This window comes from Ambystoma mexicanum, chromosome 1p (assembly GCF_040938575.1).
Source record: "Ambystoma mexicanum isolate Mex_15411 chromosome 1p, UKY_AmexF1_1, whole genome shotgun sequence".
NCBI lineage: Eukaryota > Metazoa > Chordata > Amphibia > Caudata > Ambystomatidae > Ambystoma > Ambystoma mexicanum.
In genome coordinates this window covers 1408911182-1408928396 of record NC_090921.1, presented here as the reverse complement: position 1 = coordinate 1408928396, position 17215 = coordinate 1408911182, and positions in this window count along the sequence as shown.

The window sequence follows — 17215 nt, the reverse complement described above, 5'->3', positions numbered from 1 at the left end:
CACCAAAGGCGGACCTACCAACACTGACATCCCCATTGAGCGTTCTACCCCTGGTGCAGGTGGGTCGGACAGAATAGAATCCCTCACAGAAACACTTACCTGCGACCGCACATAGGTCTCATCATCTGAATCGACAACTGAATAGAGCTTGGGGGAGGTGCACCCAGAGTCACCCCTTGAGAGAATGGTCTGCAGCAAGTGTGGGTTCTCACCCACCACCACAGCATGTCCCTCACTGGAGCCCGGTCGGCCCTGAGACTCCAGTATCAAGTGCGTCATCCCCTGCAAAGACATGAAAGAAAAGAAATGGGAACAGGCATTAGCACCATGGCACACAATTAGGGCTGAGAAGCAACAGAACCAGTACTTCATTGACACATGTCCCACATGACTATAACCCTCCCATGCATGCACCGTCACTGCGTATGAAGGGGAGGCAAATGGCACACATTGATGACACCAAGATGGAAGATCAACACATTTGCTGCATGCTGGCTAGCAGTGCCATCACACATTGGCCTGTGATTGGCATGTCCAATACACATACATGACACATAACATTAGACAGATGGCATGTACCATAGCCATGTCACACATGTGACAATAGGCCTGAGAAATGCCTAGTGAAAGTGGTGGAATGCAAACAATCAGCCTGAATGAACACAGAAAAATATGCAACAATGTTGTGGCAAGATGACACTTCAAGGGCAACTGGCGTGATGTTGGGCTAAATGTCTACTGTTGCCAGAAGGGATACTGCAATACCCAAATCCTGGTGCACAGAATGTATTGGATGAAGCACATGGGTGACCCAAACCACTCAGGCACACACACCCTCACCTGGCACTCAATCAGAAGCCCTCACACACACACACCATGCACTTGGATGACACACACATGCATGTGCACTCACCGGACAATGCCTCGTAATCTGGCAGGTCTCCCACGCCTTGGATCTGTTCCTCCATGACGTAGGTCCTAGTAACATACTCATGTAGAGTGAGTTCAATGTCCTCTGCTGGAGGCCCACCTCCAGTCACTAGAGTAGCGGCATGACCTGAGGCCAGCTTTTTCTTTGCCCTGCGCTTCAGGTCATTCCAGCGCTTATAGCAATCATTAGCTGTGCGCCTCACGATTCCAAGGGCACTTATGATGTCCGCGATCGTCTGCCAGTGTGCCTGACATTGAGCAGGTGTCGTCTTGCACCCTGCAGTAATCAACATTTCCCGGTCATGTGCGGACACATGCTTCACAAGTGCATCACGGTCAACCTCATTGAAGTGAGGCTTCCTTGAGGTACCTGACTGTGTAGCCGTGTCTGGGGCATCAGCCTGTACTAGACAAGCACTCTTCCTCTTCCGCTTGGAAGGTGGTGGGGATCCTGAGTGTCCTACGTCGCTCTGGACACTAGGGGCAGGAGCCCCGGTGGACTGTGTGCTAGGAGTGTGGGAATGAACACTGAGCATGGGACTTGGTGCAGGCATTAGCTGAAGTGTGATGTAGTCAGGGGGAACGTCAGCAGGATCGACTGGGACCGACACTGTCCTGGCTGGGTGAGTGAGAGCTGGGGTGGATGGAGCCGCAGCTGCCCCTGCAGCCTCCACACCCTGCCTACTTGGGGCAGCAGATGACATAGCTGCCCCTGATCCACATGGCCTGGTGACACCAACGTTCACCGCCACACGTGGCCTATACCTGCTGACCTGGAAGTCAGCCTGGGAGTCACCCTGGAAGTCCCGGCCACGTCCCCTACCGTATCCACCATGCCCACCTCTTGACGCTCGGCCACCTTTGCCACCCTTACCGCGTGCTCGCCTCCCAACCATGGCACTGATGTTGTTGTGCGCATGAGAGTTGCAGTAAACTATTGTCCTGGGCAATTAGGGGTCAAAGGGGTAGGGTACTAGATGGAATTCGTACCCCCTAGCAAGGCTGTATGTGAACCCTGGGGAAAGATGACAGGTCACGCAATACACAGGAACCCCAAAAAAGGGAGATAACGTGCACGCAACCCCTCCTAGACCACGTGCGTGGAAAAATAAACCTGCACTACGCTGTGGCACCCAGAAACACAAAAATGAACGTATGCGTGTCACACACAGCCTAGAATGACCTCTGAAGGGGTCCGCGACACACGGGGCAATCACAGATGTTAAATATGTGCGCGACTCACCGTCTGCCTGGAAAAATAGCGTGAAAAAGACACGCGTGTGCGCGCTGGCAACACCCCCGCCAAAAGAAGAATTGTACGCTGTCTGAGGAGACAGGACAACAGAAGAAGTGTACGCTGTTTGAGGAAACAGGCCCAGGAAAAAGACAAAAATAGAAAAAGCTGTCAGAGGTAACAGGGAGTACGAACTTGAAACGCTGTGAAGTAAATCGCATGTGAACCGACAAGAAGTAGAGATTTCACCCACTCGCTCTCCACGAAAAGCACGTACAAGGAAATGGCATCCTACATGTGCCTTTTAAACATGCCCACACGTCCAGCGTCACTTACGCGTGTACGCGCTAAGGCCCTATCCTCCAATTACACGAGCTGACACTCTGACGTGCAGTCATTGGACGTGTAACATGCACCCGTGTACAGGGTAACGCCCGTGCACGCACATCACAGACGCGCACACGCGCTGAGGCCCTTTCCACCAATTGCACGCTTTGGCAATCGGACATGCTTATTTTTTCCACACGCCATGGAAAACGCCCATGCGCATAACGTCATAGATGTGCCTACACGCTGGGGGCCTTTGGGCCACTGAATTTGCATACGTGTGCTGACGCGTTTACGCGCTAAGGGCCTTTCCTCGAATTACACGCAGACGTGCTGGATTTTCACATGCCAAATCACTCCGTATCAAGCTGGCCACGCGTAAGCACACGGAAGACCACACTCCTGCCCAGAAGGCCGAATCACTGCCCCCCAGAGCCCCGAGCACGCTCCCACCTGCCATCTGCTGCTGCCTGACTGCCTGCTGCCCACGTGCCCTGCCATTTGCTGCCTGCACATCAGCCAGGGGTGCTGTTGCTGTGAACACCCCTGCTGGAACCGAAGACTCCCAACTGGGATTCCATCGCTCCACAGCCCAGCCCCAGGACCCAGTTTCCCACCCACTCCTGCCTCTGGGGTTGCCATGTCGGGCACTAAACCATCTGGCACCACTGGCAACCCCCAGCCAGAGAGGCAGAGGGGCACCAGCTTCACTGCCACCGAAGTTGGTGTCCTGGTGGAGCTAGTCCTGGGGCAGTATGATGTCCTCTTCGGAAGTTTGTGCGCCGACAAGGAAGGACGAACTCGGATCTGGACGGACATCGTGACTGCCATCAACGCGCAGGGGGTGGCAGTCCAACAATTCCATCATGTCAAGAAGCGCTGGGAGGACTTCAGGTCCAGGACCCTGAACAAGGCCCGGCGCCTCTTGAAGGCAGTGGATGCCAAGGGGCGCCGGGGCCACTTGTCGGAAGATCAGATGAGGGTCCTGGAACGCATATCCCCAGCGCTCCATGTCCAGGTCCTTGAGAGGCAGACCCGTCTAGAGTCGAGCGGTAAGTGTACATGCATACTGATTGTAAGCTGTGCGCGTGGTGGTGTGCCAGTAGTGTGCAGGTTGCACATGTGGTTTTATGGGGCCAAGTATGGGGGTGTGTGTACAGGGCCGTGAGGCTAACACATGTGAGTGCTCTCATGTGTGAGACATGGATGGTGCTTGTGTGTGTAGGCTTGCATGCCAAATGCAGATGTGTGTGCACACATGTTTGAATTAATGTGTATGTAAGTAGGCATGGTCGTGATGTCACACATGGATGTTGGTTTCAGCTGCATGTATCTGCACCATGTACATTTGCATGTGTGTGTATTTGACAAGGGTGCAACAGTGCTGCAACATGGATGCATGTGACACCGGGATGTGGAAGACTGATTGGCAGATGTGACATGGATGCCGATCGCAACACTGCAACAGTTGGCGGAGGTGTACACATGCATGTAAGTGTGTGGGTGTGTGTGCATGTGTAGTCCACTCCCTGTGTTGCATGTGATGTCTGGCTCACCTTTGCCTGCTCATGCTGTTGTATGTGTATGGATGGTGGTATAGCTCATGTGTGCGAGTTGAAATGACATGTGTGTTGGTGATTGTGATTCCATGTCTGAGGTTTGCCAATGCCACTCATGTACCACTGTCATGTGTGTATGAGTCCATTGTACAGTGCTGTGATGCCTGTGTTTTATTTCTCCCTGTCTGCAGCGTCAACTGATGAAGAGGGCGGAGAAGGTGCTGTGGAGCACAGCAGCAAGGATTGCACCACCAGCCGGAGACACAAGGCCCGGCTCCCCTCCCAGGTTGTCATCTCGTCGGGGAGTGAGGAGTCCGGTGCCGCGTCCCAGGCCGCAGCTGCCGAGGGGAGGTCCAAGAGGCGGAGGTCGGAGTTGGACTCCTCGGCAGCAGAAGGGGCAGCTGGGACCCCACAGGGCCCCACGGGGGAAGATGGCACAGAGTCATCCAGGTTGGTGGGGGGTTTGGTGGAGGAGGAGGCCGTGCAAGCGACAGAGACGGGGTCTGGAGGTGGGGATTCCACTGGTGCTAGTGGTGCAGTGCAGGACCACGGACAGGAGGCAGCACAGGCTGCCGTGGAGGTGCCTGTGTGCAATCCTGTCCCTGATCCTGTCACTGCATCATCTTACACCAGCAGGGATGCCTATGTCCAGACCCGTTTTCAGGCAGGGGATGAGCTTACAACAACTGGCCTTCCTCTGCCTGCGGACATGGCTATCCAGGTACGGGTTGAGCCTGTCCTGACTGGTGTGGCGTTGCGTCAACGGGCCATGCGAGGTGACCTGTAGTCTTTTCGTGAGGAGACTGCACGTCATCTCGAATGGCTCGTTGACCGCGTTGGCCTACTGGGACGGGTCACCCAGGCGGGATTCCTCCGTTTGCTGGAGCTTGTTCCGACCCCCTCCTCAACTGAACACCCTATGCGCCAGTCGTCCTCCGTGCCATCTCTCCACCCATTTGTCACCTGGGTGCCCTGTGGAGCTGCCTCTGACCGTGTGGCCAGGCTGGTGGAGGACACATCCCTGCCACAGTCGGGAGTCGGACGTCCAGCAGGGATGGCCACATCAATGACTGCACCCCACCCGGAGGCGGATGTGCAGGCAGCAGGAGCAAGGGCACGGGCACAGGCACAGCAGCAGCAGCAATGAGGTGGGAGCCATGATGGCTCGGGGCCTTCGACATCGGAGGGGCAGGCATCGGCCAGAGGGCAGGAGGACCCAGGACGAGAAGTGTCTTCTGTGTGGCAGCGGTTGGGCCACGCCATAGCTGCGTAGCGGCAGCGGGCGGAAGAGTCACGGCTCATGATTGTCAGGGCGGAGAACTCCATGCGGAGGGCCCTGAGGCAGGCCAAGTGCCTCGAGGCAATCCGCAGGGAGTTGGAGGAGAACATGTCGTCGTGCCTGCGGACCCTCGGGGCCATGGAAGAGGACCGCCTCCGGGACATTGAGCAGGAGTTCGATGATGCCCTGGCCCGGAACATCCAGAAGTGAGCCGTCGGACTAGCCCGCTGCCCTTGTAAATAGTTCTTTAGGGTTAAGTTTCCTTTTGTTTGTTTTTTTTTGGGGGCGGTTGGACAATGCCCAATCTTCTTGTATATAGTTCTTCATTAGGTAGGGTTTTATTTCATAGGTTTCATTTTAAGGATTGGGCACATGGACCCTGGATGTTCACTTTGTAAATAGTTTAACAATGGATTTGGATTATTATTTTTTTTTTCCATGGATCAATGGTTTTTTATTATATTTGCACCTTGGATTTATTTTCTCAGACTAACACTTTGGAGACTTGCTTTTCATTTGGATTTCATGCATTTTTTCATTTATTGGACATGCAGGATTTCATTTCTTATTTCCATTTTCTTCTGTTCCATTTCATTCCCTTGCTTTTCTGTTTAATACATTATCATTTGGTACTTCAATGTGTGGTATTCTCTCTTTGGTTTCATGCATGTCACAATGTGTGTTTTATCATTCACATGCTCTCATTGTGTGGGTTTGACAGATATATGTGGATGTGCAGACTAGCTATTTGGGATGCATCATGTGGTGGTGATTTCTTGGTGGGGTGGATGTCATACCTGGTGGTGTGTTCGGACTGGGGTGGCGTGGGGGGTGTATTGAGGGGAATGGGGACCATGATTGTGGATCGTCATGAGGTGTTTGGGGGACATGTGTGGGGGCCTGCAGGCAGGTGCCCTGCACTGCTGGGGGGTGGGGGTGCAGGGGGACATGAATGGGGGCCTGCTGGCAGGTGTCCCTGACTGCTGGGGGGTGGGGGTGCAGGGGGGCATGAGTGGGACATGAGTGGGGGCCTGGTGGAGGGTGCCCCTGACTGCTGGGGGGTGGGGGTGCAGGGGGACATGAGTGGGGGCCTGCTGGCAGGTGCCCTGCACTGCTGGGGGGTGGGGGTGCTGGGAGACATGTGTAGGACATGAGTGGGGGCCTGGTGGAGGGTGCCCCTGGATTCTGGGGGGTGGGGTTCTGGGAGACATGCGTTGGTGATCAGTAGTGCAAGGTGACATGTGGGTTGGCTGGGGGGCATGGCCATGGTGGATTTGCTGCCTGCGGGACATGACCAGGGGTGCAGGGTAGTCCTCTGTGGTGTGGGCTGCCTGCAGGGGCCGTGGAGGGTGTAGAGGGAACACCTGGGAGGACCCACACGGCCAATTCACGTGCAGTACTCCCCGGCACCCCAGAAATACACGTACCCTGCTGAAATCGCGCGTGGAACTTCCCACGCACCCCGGAATACACATAGCCTGCTGTATTCACGTGTGGAAATTCCCGCGCACCCTGGAATACACGTAGCCTGCTGTGATCGTGTGTGAAACTTCCCGCGCACCCCGAAGTACACGTACCCTGCTGTAATCATGTGTGGAACTTCCCGCGCACCCCGGAATACACATAGCCTGCTGTGATCGCGTGTGAAACTTCCAGCGTACCCCGAAGTACACGTACCCTGCTGTAATCGCATGTGAAACTTCCCGCGCACCCCGAAGTACACGTACCCTGCTGTAATCGCGTGTGGAACTTCCCGCGCACCCCGGAATACACGTAGCCTGCTGTATTCGCGTGTGGAACTTCCCGCGCACCCCGGATTACACATAGCCTGCTGTGATCGCATGTGAAACGTCCCGCGCACCCCGAAGTACACGTACCCTGCTGTAATCGCGTGTGGAACTTCCCGCGCACCCCAGAATACACGTAGCCTGCTGTGATCGCGTGTGAAACTTCCCGCGCACCCTGAAATACATGTACCCTGCTGTGATCGCGTGTGGAACTTCACGCGCACCACGAAATACACGTACCCTGCTGAATTTGCGTGTGGAACTTCCCGCGCACCTTGGAATACACGTACCCTGCTGCATTTGATTGTGACACTTCACGCGCACCTTGAGATACACGTAGCCTGCTGCATTCGCGTGTGACACTTCACGCGCACCCCGAAATACAGGTACCCAGGCCAATCGCGTGTGGTACTTCCCGCATTCCCCGAAATGCACGCACATGCTATTTTTCACGCAGCGGGTGTCCGTGTTTGTCACGTACCCCTTTGCACGTCATTTGTCCTAGAGGGCCACAGTATGGGACATTCATCATAGCTGTATATAGGTGCTTTTTGTCACGCACATTTTGGCGCACATTTATTTCATGCGCAGGGATGCTACCGCCTGCATTCTTGTGGTGGACGTGTTTGCGCCTGTCCGCGTCTTTGCCCGTGCGCTGGTTTGCCCTATTCGATTCCATGAATACGTGTTGTAGGCGAGCCTGTGGGCGTTCCGCGCACTTGCCTCCTGTACTTCCCCCGTGACGCCCATATTTTCACGCGTTGTTCCCCATTCCGAGTGTTACGCCCCGTGTTCTGCCTACTTTTGTTATGTGTACCGCGCTATGTGCGACTTCACTGTGGCCGTGGCGCACGCCGTTAGATGACCTGTGCGCCGGCGTGCACCATACACTTTTTCAGCGCACATCCAATATTTTTCTCGTCGCACATTAATTCCATGAATCGGCCTGAAAATCTTCCACTGAAATCTAGACAGGCCTTTCCCAGCAGTAACCATCTAAAACAAGTTACCACCTATGAGGGACAAACAATATCAAAGTCAATGGGCTAGAAGAGCCTTCAGGGAGTCAGGACAGCCAAAGTAAATTTGAAACAGTCTATGGAGCTGAAGCACTTCTTATTATCGAAGTATTGCACAGAGTTAGATCATTTGTTTGAAAATCACTTGTAGGGTCACAAGCTGTTAAGCCTGCGAAAAGTGAGTTGGAATCAACTCTAAAAGTAAGCCACTGCAATTCCCAACTGAGAATAGCACAGCTAAAAGACAATAAGGTAAGTACCCCAAGTCCAAACAGTACCTCTGGAATGAAGAAGAGCAGCCGGCTGGATTCTGTCTTGCTACAGCGTTGCACACCTGGTGCTCTTGAGCCTGAGTCATGGGGACAAGAGGGAAGATGTCTGGAGGGCTCTGGCGGTGGTACTTGGGAGGTCACCGGCAGCTACGGGCTCTTTTCGGTTCAGCTGCACTTTGCGGATTCAGCACTTAGTAAACAGTACTGTCGCGGATCTCGGATACCGGCTGGGAGTGCTTCACTCCTTGTGTCCTGCACTCTGGTGAGGTGACTCGAGCACTGGTCGTACTGCTTCTGCAGGGTCGTTAGGAGACTCCTGCAGCTTCTGGACAGATTTCAGATGGTTCACTCGAATGCAGATTACTGGACCCATGGGACTTGGATCTTGCAGTAGTGAAGAAGTACAGCCAGTCACGGAAGATGGTCCAGTGGAGTTCTTCTCGAGGTTAGTTGGTCCTACTAACCCAAGGGGTGAAGAGAAGTTGTCCCTTCCAGAGCTTCTCTGTCAAATTGAAAAGGGAGTTTCAGCACAGCAGCAGGGCCTCACCGGGCAATTCAAAGGTCCAGGGGGATGCAGAAAGCTTTGTTCATAGTTTCTTCATCTGTTGTTTCTCCCAGTGATCGACTCTGCCTCTTGTCCCAAAACCCTTGCCTTTTAAGCAGATTTCTCCCATTCATGCACAGCCTAGGCTGTCAATCACACGGCAGCGTGACTGTCCTTGGACAGTCAGCCACCCAATCAGGACTGGTTGCATTCAGGCATTCCTAGAGACAAAGGACAGGGGAGTTTCAGGAACCTCCCTCAGATCCTGCCTTTCCAGTCACACTGGAGCCAGAAGCAGGATTCAGGGCTGAAGACCTCTAAAGGAAAAATGAACAAAGGGCTCACACCTTGCTCAATGTACAGAGAAAAACCCAAGAAAGTCCTCACAAACAGAAAATGGTGAAAAAAGAAGACCAGGGCCATTTTGACGAAATGGTCACCCGTGGGAGATGTAATGTTGCTGAGGGTTCAGCCTGCGGTAGAAAAGCACAATGGTAGGAAAATTAAACCACTGCCACCAGCCATTTAAAGTAGGGAGGGGAATATAAAAAAGTTACATAAGAGTGTAGGAGAAGGGGCTACTAAGTAAGATGGGGTGTGCTGGACCTACAAAGAGAAAAGGTAAGTAAAGTCAATTTCACTTTGCTATTCTTGGGAACTATAGTCCACACCAGAAAAGGTATTTAAACCTTATGAGAAATCTAAATGATTTCTCTGTGACACTGCACTGAAGTTGCTGTGTGTCACCATACAACATGTACATGCCTATGGAGTTTGTCAGACACCAAATACAGTGGAAAAACATAATTCAAATCAGGTCAAAACACTGAGCTAGGATGCAGGATAGGTGCAGTGAATGATAGGGGTGGTTTTGCTGGGCTGGGGTCATGGGTGAGCCTTCTGCTGTAGGCAATTGAACAATGATTTGCAATCCCAGCATGCACTTCTGATAACGACAGACATAAGTATGTGTTGCAAAAATATGTTTCTTAAAGGGGTTTACAGGGTTTTCATATATAGGAAAAGAGAAAATATTATTAGTTTATATTCACTGAAAAAACTGTGTTAAAGGGACGTTATGGTTAAGTTGCACTAATAAAAACCTATGAAAGTCAATGAAAAAACATTGTTAAAGGAACGTTATGTTTACAAGTAAAACCGAAAAACCTCAGGAATTCACCAGTTATAGTAAGCTAAGCAACCATAACTCATGCCAGCACCATGCACTGCTAAGACTAACACCCAGGATATCAAAGATGACATCACAAATGCCTGAAGGGGGTCCAGGGACAGAGGTCAGTTCCGCGGACGTCCGGGGACAACATTATGTGACCACGATCCTGCAGAGAAACTGTGTTGTCCATTAACGGTGTACAGGGCTGCGGACAGTTGAAAAGTGCTTATACAGATATCTAGGGTGCTTCAAGCTGAAACTTGTCCCTTGCACAGCTTGCAGACCCATTCTACATTGATCTGGCAGCTTTTTACACCTTCTCAATGCCTGTTTTTGACTCAGTAGTCCGCGAACAGCATGACAGACTATCCGCAGACGGTTCCTCTAAAGGGTCCCACCCATTACTTTTCCTCATTCTCATTCTGGCTGTCCAGCAGAGAGCATCTGGTGAACACCGGCTTTGCAAATCTCTGAAAACCTGCTACAGTGGCATCTGCTATGGCCATCTTTGCTTCCCAAGCACTGCCACCATCACCACCACCACCTCAATAACCTGGAGGCACACGCTCAGTGATACAGAGGAGCATCAAGAATAAGAAGAGGATGAAGTGGAAGAATTCCCTGTCACAAGTCCCTGTCTCAAGTACTCAGAGTGAGTCCTGGGTGTGGCAATTTTTCCCCACTGTTGGAAATGTCCCAAAAGCACATGCAAGGAAGGTTCGATGCATGGATTGCAAAGTTGTACTCAGTCACGGGAAACCTGGCTTGAATTCCTATGGGACTACTTCCATGAGGCAACACACAAAATCAGCCCACCGGAGTGCTCTGAGAAAGGCAATGATATGATATGATATTTTATTTACATCGCGCTATTACACAGGTGTTTCAGAGCGCGACCAGGCAAAGGGAGGGGAACAGGGGAGAAATAAAAACGACGATCTTACTAGGCCCAGTCACATTGAGAACGCGCAAGTGCATGGGGAAGGGAAAAAGGGGGAAAGTGCATGGGGAAGGGAAAAAGGGGGAAAGTGCAGAGCATAGGAGAGAAACAAAATAAAAAGTAAGTACATTAATAATTAAATAGACTGTTAGCAGTGGTAGTGCAGCCTGTAAGAGGCAAAGGTGCTAGGTTAGTCAGATAGGGAGTATCTGATAAGTGCAGAAGAAGAGTGGGTGGGGAACTGTATGGGTACAGACACAGGCCCCAGTGCAAGGGGTGGCCCGGAGGCAGTGCAGGAGGATGGCAGGGTGAGCAGGCACCTGGGCCCGAAGGGCAGAAGGTGGCCAGGTGCAGAATACCAAGGGAAAAAGGCAGATCAGCAGGGTAGAAGCGGGGCGAAAGGCAGAAGCGAAGAGGAAGGTCTTGAGGAGCTTCCAGAACCGTAGATGGTTCTCCTCAAGTTTCAAGGTGACAGGGAGGCAGTTCCAAAGGGAGGCCCCGGCCACCTCCTCCACCTCATTGTCTTCATCTTCTCCTGTCACCAGAAAGGATACTTCTTTGAGGCATAGGCTCCCAGCAGCGTCTTCCCAGGCCATAGAAAACGCGTTTGACACTTATCTTTAAAGGGTCACAGTGCTATGCATGTACTGTGAAGCACCAATCTGTAGGGGGGAGCTGTTTCGAGGCTGCCATCAAGGAGCCTGAGAAACAGTGCCACCCATCTAATTAAGGCCCGCCCAACATCTTTGTCTCTCCACCTGCAATTTCATCCCCCTGGTTGGTTGCCTTTCCCCCTTCCCTAACTTGCCTTTCCTGTGAAAAAAATGCCATGAAAAACAAAATACAACAAAAATTAAAAAAGGTTTCTTTAGGAGCCACCTTTCACAGTTAAAAAATAGAAGAAAGGAAAAAAAAGCACAGGCCGCTGCGTAACCTGCATAGTCTGCAGACAGCGCGGTAGTCAGAGGACATGTACACAATTTCCAAGTGTGTCACTATTGCGATCATTGCAATTGTTTTTCGCTCAAAAGAGGTGGCTCTTAAAAGAACCTCTTATTTGGGTATTTGGCTTTTATATATTTTTTTAGATGTTTGCTTTTACAAACTGAAGAACACATTTCACTGATTTTCATTATCTCTCCTCAATTTCACAGCAACTGCTTCGAAGTATTCTGAATGTTTTCCCCAAAAAATCTGATTACCCCCATCAGTTAGATGAACTCCATCTCGCAAAAAAATGTTGGCCCTATCAAATTTAATGTTCTCATTGTGGAACGATGTCATGTAAACATCGCCAATAAATGCACACACAGCTTTGTTAACGTTGCACCTCGCTTTTTTCATTTGCGGACGAAATGACCTGGAACGCATCCATATCTGTCTCTGGCAATTCATGAAACATTTTTTTGGGGATAGGGAGCATTTCCTTCACTTTTCCAATGTCTCCTTCATTGAAAAGTGCAATAAGATTCTAGTCACATTCCCCAAACTGTTTCCCCCGCAATTAATGATAATAATATCTGGATGATTCAATTGAACCACATTTGCACCCCCTTCATGGCACGCACTCCGTACCAGAACATTTCCAAATCAGGAAATCCTAGATGTTTGGATATTCCAGAATGCTCAGCATACACCTTCACCCAGTGGACCCAAGAGTCCCCCAAAATCCAAACACTCTGCCTGCTCAAAGACATTGCATGGCCATTTATTTTCTATCCACTCTCAACTCCTACTAACAATACTCTTACTACCGTCTCTTCCCTTACACCACCCCATGAAACCTCATTGGCTGATCCCCCAATGTCCCCGGACACCTGACTGTCTGCAAACTCTGCAGTACCCTTTCCATGCCAGGCATCATCAAAATACCTGAATGTGGCACATGCCCTCTGCGGACTACTGCAGTGTCTGCGGACAGATCGTCCGATTGAAAGTGGTGGGATGGGAAGTTAAACACAATGTAAGTTATTTAATGTTTAGTGGTGGCTCTGAAAATAACCTTTTTTGGGGGTGTTTGTAAACAAACACCTTTTTTTGCATTCTTTTGCGTTTATGTTTTTTTTCCTTACATGATCCTCTTCAATACATTAATTGTATATAAAGAAACATTGCATTACCCACATCTGTGAAGTGAATTCCATCTGGACAAAACAAATTCATACCTTGAGAATTGATGTTTTCATTCTCAAAAGATGACATTCCTGAAGCATACAAAAAATCAGATACACCTTTATTAACTATCTGCCTTGGTTGTTCATTTTGAGGACTGAACATGTTTGTTGGACATCTCCATTTGCGTCTCTGAATTATTTCCGTAAAAATAATCTGAGAAGCAGGCTTTTAAAAAAATCCTTCAGCGCAACTTGCAAAGACACTAGAGTCACAACCACCAAAATGTCCCCTTCACAATGGACAATCACAATATCTGGACATTTGAAGTGAGCTATACTCTCACAAAATGAAAGTAAGCTTGCCCAGTTTGAGCCACAAACTGCATTCCATGAAACTTCCATTTCTGCCAATCCAATATTTCCAAGGATGTCCTGATTATCAGCATATACCTTTGATGTCTGAATTGAAGAGTCCCCCACAATCCACACAGTCTGCCTTCTCGAACACAAAGCCATAGCCATTATCACTGCTCTCAACTCCTGCAAACCAAACTCCTACTACCCTCTCTTCCTGTACAACACACCCATAAAACCTGATTGGCTACTCCCCAGAGTACCCTTTCCATGCCAGGCATCCACAAAACATCCAGATGTGTCACGTGCCATCCGCGGACTACCGCAGTGTCTGTGGACACGGTTACAGAAGGCAGCCCTTCTACCCTTCCCACTTCCATGTTCTTAACACTCCTTCATTGTCTGCTTTCAAAGAGTCACACATCCATCACCAATCACATCTAAAACCTCTACAACTAACTTTTTCATCTCTCTTCAACACTTCATATGTACACTTAAACTCTCAAAGTACAAATCTCCTGTTATTGAAAGATATCTGCATGAAAAACTACTGTCCAACTTCCCATTTCAAGATTCAGCAAGATCTGCATTTAACAAAACATAGCCCAGTTATACTTCTATTTAAAATAATGTTTTCTTGAACCTCTTTCACAAATGTATATATATATATATATATATATATATATATATATACATATATATATATATATATATATATATATATATATATATATTCAGTAAAATAAATGTTGTTAAATGGACATTATAGTTCCAAGTAAAATTGGAAAACCCCTGAAATTTGCCAGTTATGGTAAGCTAAGCAACCATAACTCACACCACCACAGTGCACTGCTAAGACTAACACCAAGGACATCAAAGATGACATCACAAATGTCATTGATGACATCAATGATGACATCATATATGCATTTACTTTTCATGAAAGTCTGTACAATGGATTCCTATTGTAATGTTAGTAAAAAAGTGTCAAGGATCATTGCAATAAATATAATGGGGTACGTAGTGTATAAAGCAATGCACTAATCCAAATAGCATTCTATTATGAAGTGTTTTCCAGTATACTAAGGTACACATGTAGTAACATAGGCAAAGTGTACAGCAGACATGATGGTGGTGCAATATTAATAATCTTTCCATGTTAAATACTAAAATTATAATACTAAAATTATAAATGCTTTCTTATTAGTTCTACATATTGTATACATTTAATACATACCTAATAAAACCCACTTATTACATAAGTGCATGATTGCAAACAAAACACAGTCAATAACACATACACATATGAGCATATACAAGGAAAATGACATAAACAAAAAACAGCAGTATTACCAGACAATCCTCATAGCCTAACTGATTATCTTCATGCATAGAAATAATTGCTCTGCTTAAAAGCTACTACTTCCCTATGTATAACTATCACATGATGTGACTGGTTCCTAAAGAAAGTAGTGTGAGTACAAATATGAGCATAACCGGAGAAAGTACAGTAATAAAACAAAAAGCAGAACAATAAGAAAGTGTTGATAACCTTACTGATTATCTTCATACAAAGAAAGCATTTCTATCTTTCAAGTCTGTGTTTTCCCCTATGTATATGTTTCATATGCTGTGAGTGGACCCCAAGTGAATTACTGTAAGAACATATCTGAAGTATAAGTCTACAAATATAGTACTTTTTGATTTGTTTTTCCTGACTGTTACTGGCCTAGATATATCAGTGAAGGAAAACAGAGTGAGTCATACATGTGATGTCATCAGTGATGTCATCAATGACATTTGTGATGTAATCTTGCATGGTGGTGGCACGAGTTATGGTTGCTTAGTTTGCCATGACTGACGAATTTCAGGGGTTTTTTGGTTTTACTTGGAACCATAACGTCCATTTAACTAAGTTTTTTACTGAATTTCATAGGTTTTTAGTAGAGCAACTTAACCATAATATCCCTATAACAAAGTTTTTTCAGTGAATTTCATGGGTTTTTACCAGTGCATGCTATTTTCCGACAACTTACTAATATCATACTTAGCCAAAAGCAATATTTTTGTCCAATTTACAAAGTTTCACCTTAAAGCTCTGCCGTTTCCCACTATGTAGCATCATTTTTAACACGTATATACACTTTTTGCAACTTTTTGAAATAATGTTGCATCCGTAGACGTCCGGGAACATCTGACTTCATCGCAGACCTTCTAGACAGTGCCATATGACCATACACTTGTGCGCGGCATGGTGACGTGTTCATGAAGGCGTCTGCACTTCGTGAACAGAAAAATGCAGTACTTTCAAAGACAATGAAGAGGACCAAGAAGATGAGGTAGAGGAAGTGCCTGCTTCTAGAACCAAGATCGAATCATGGGTGGGCCAGTTCTTTGCTACTTTTGGGAGTGTACCAAAGGCTAAAGCTACAAAAGTGAAATGCACAGAGTGCAATTTTGTACTCAGTCAAAGACTACCTGGACAGTAATCCTACGGGACCACCTCCATGCACCGCCATACCAAATCCAATGACTGCAATGCTCTCAGAAAGGTTGGTCCTTTCTCAGCAAGTAGTAAGCTGTCTTGCTCCACCTCATTTTCCTCAACAAATAATGTAACCACACAGCCTGATGTCTGCAGGCTTTGGAGCGATATAAATAAATAAATAAATAAATAAATAAATAAATAAATAAGCAGGGCTATGGACCATTATCGTCCATTGCAGCCCCTGAAATGGTGGATAAAGGCCATTAGCACCCCTGGTTCCCAAAGCGGAAACCCAGGTTGCTAAAACATAGATTTTTCTTCCTATAGCGAGATGTCTGCGGCGTCCCACTGTAGGAAGAAAAATCCTTTTCTAAGACAGCCAACATGGAAAGATAAGGCGGGGCTCCATACACAGCCCCCATTCCCTTGCCATGGCTGCCTGGAAAACCCTATGAACATATTACCAAAAGCACTTTTTTCCCTTTCAAATCTATCCTACCTTCGAATAACTTTACCACATAGCCGGTCCCAGGCAAACATAGCCACTTTAACACCATTGTTCATCCCTAGCGGCCATGGCCAGTAGCCAGATTGTCTGCATCATGACCTTCTGCCATGACCCAGACAATCTGGCTACTGCCCATGGCCACATGCTGTACCTCAGGCACCAAAGGTATATGACTCTTTTTTGTACCTACATTATGACACTTCTCAAAAAATAAAACACGGGCACATTTGCAAAACCATGCTTTAATGTCCTTGCCAATGCTCCTCACGAGTTTGCTCGAAATCCGCCCATGTTTTATTTTTTAAAAAGTGTCAAAATGTATGCATATACAATAGCCATATAACTTAGCCCCCACTTGACAAAATCCATTCAGTCTTTTCACAAACATTGAAGGTTGGGTCTATAATGTTATATAGAAACAAAGATATAAGCCATCTAAAACGTTGAGACCCCCCTCTAATTACGCCCCTTCTTGAGAACATCCCACCAAACTTTAGAAAACCATGTATATCTAGATCCAACATGGTTTTGCCAATGTTGTGCAGATTTGTCAAATGACACCACATTTATATGCCATTACAATATTTTGGGACCCCCCCCTCTAATTGTGCCCCCTCTTGACAGAATCCCACAAAACATTGCAAAACCATTCACAATTAGTTCTAGAATAGAATTGCAAAATTACA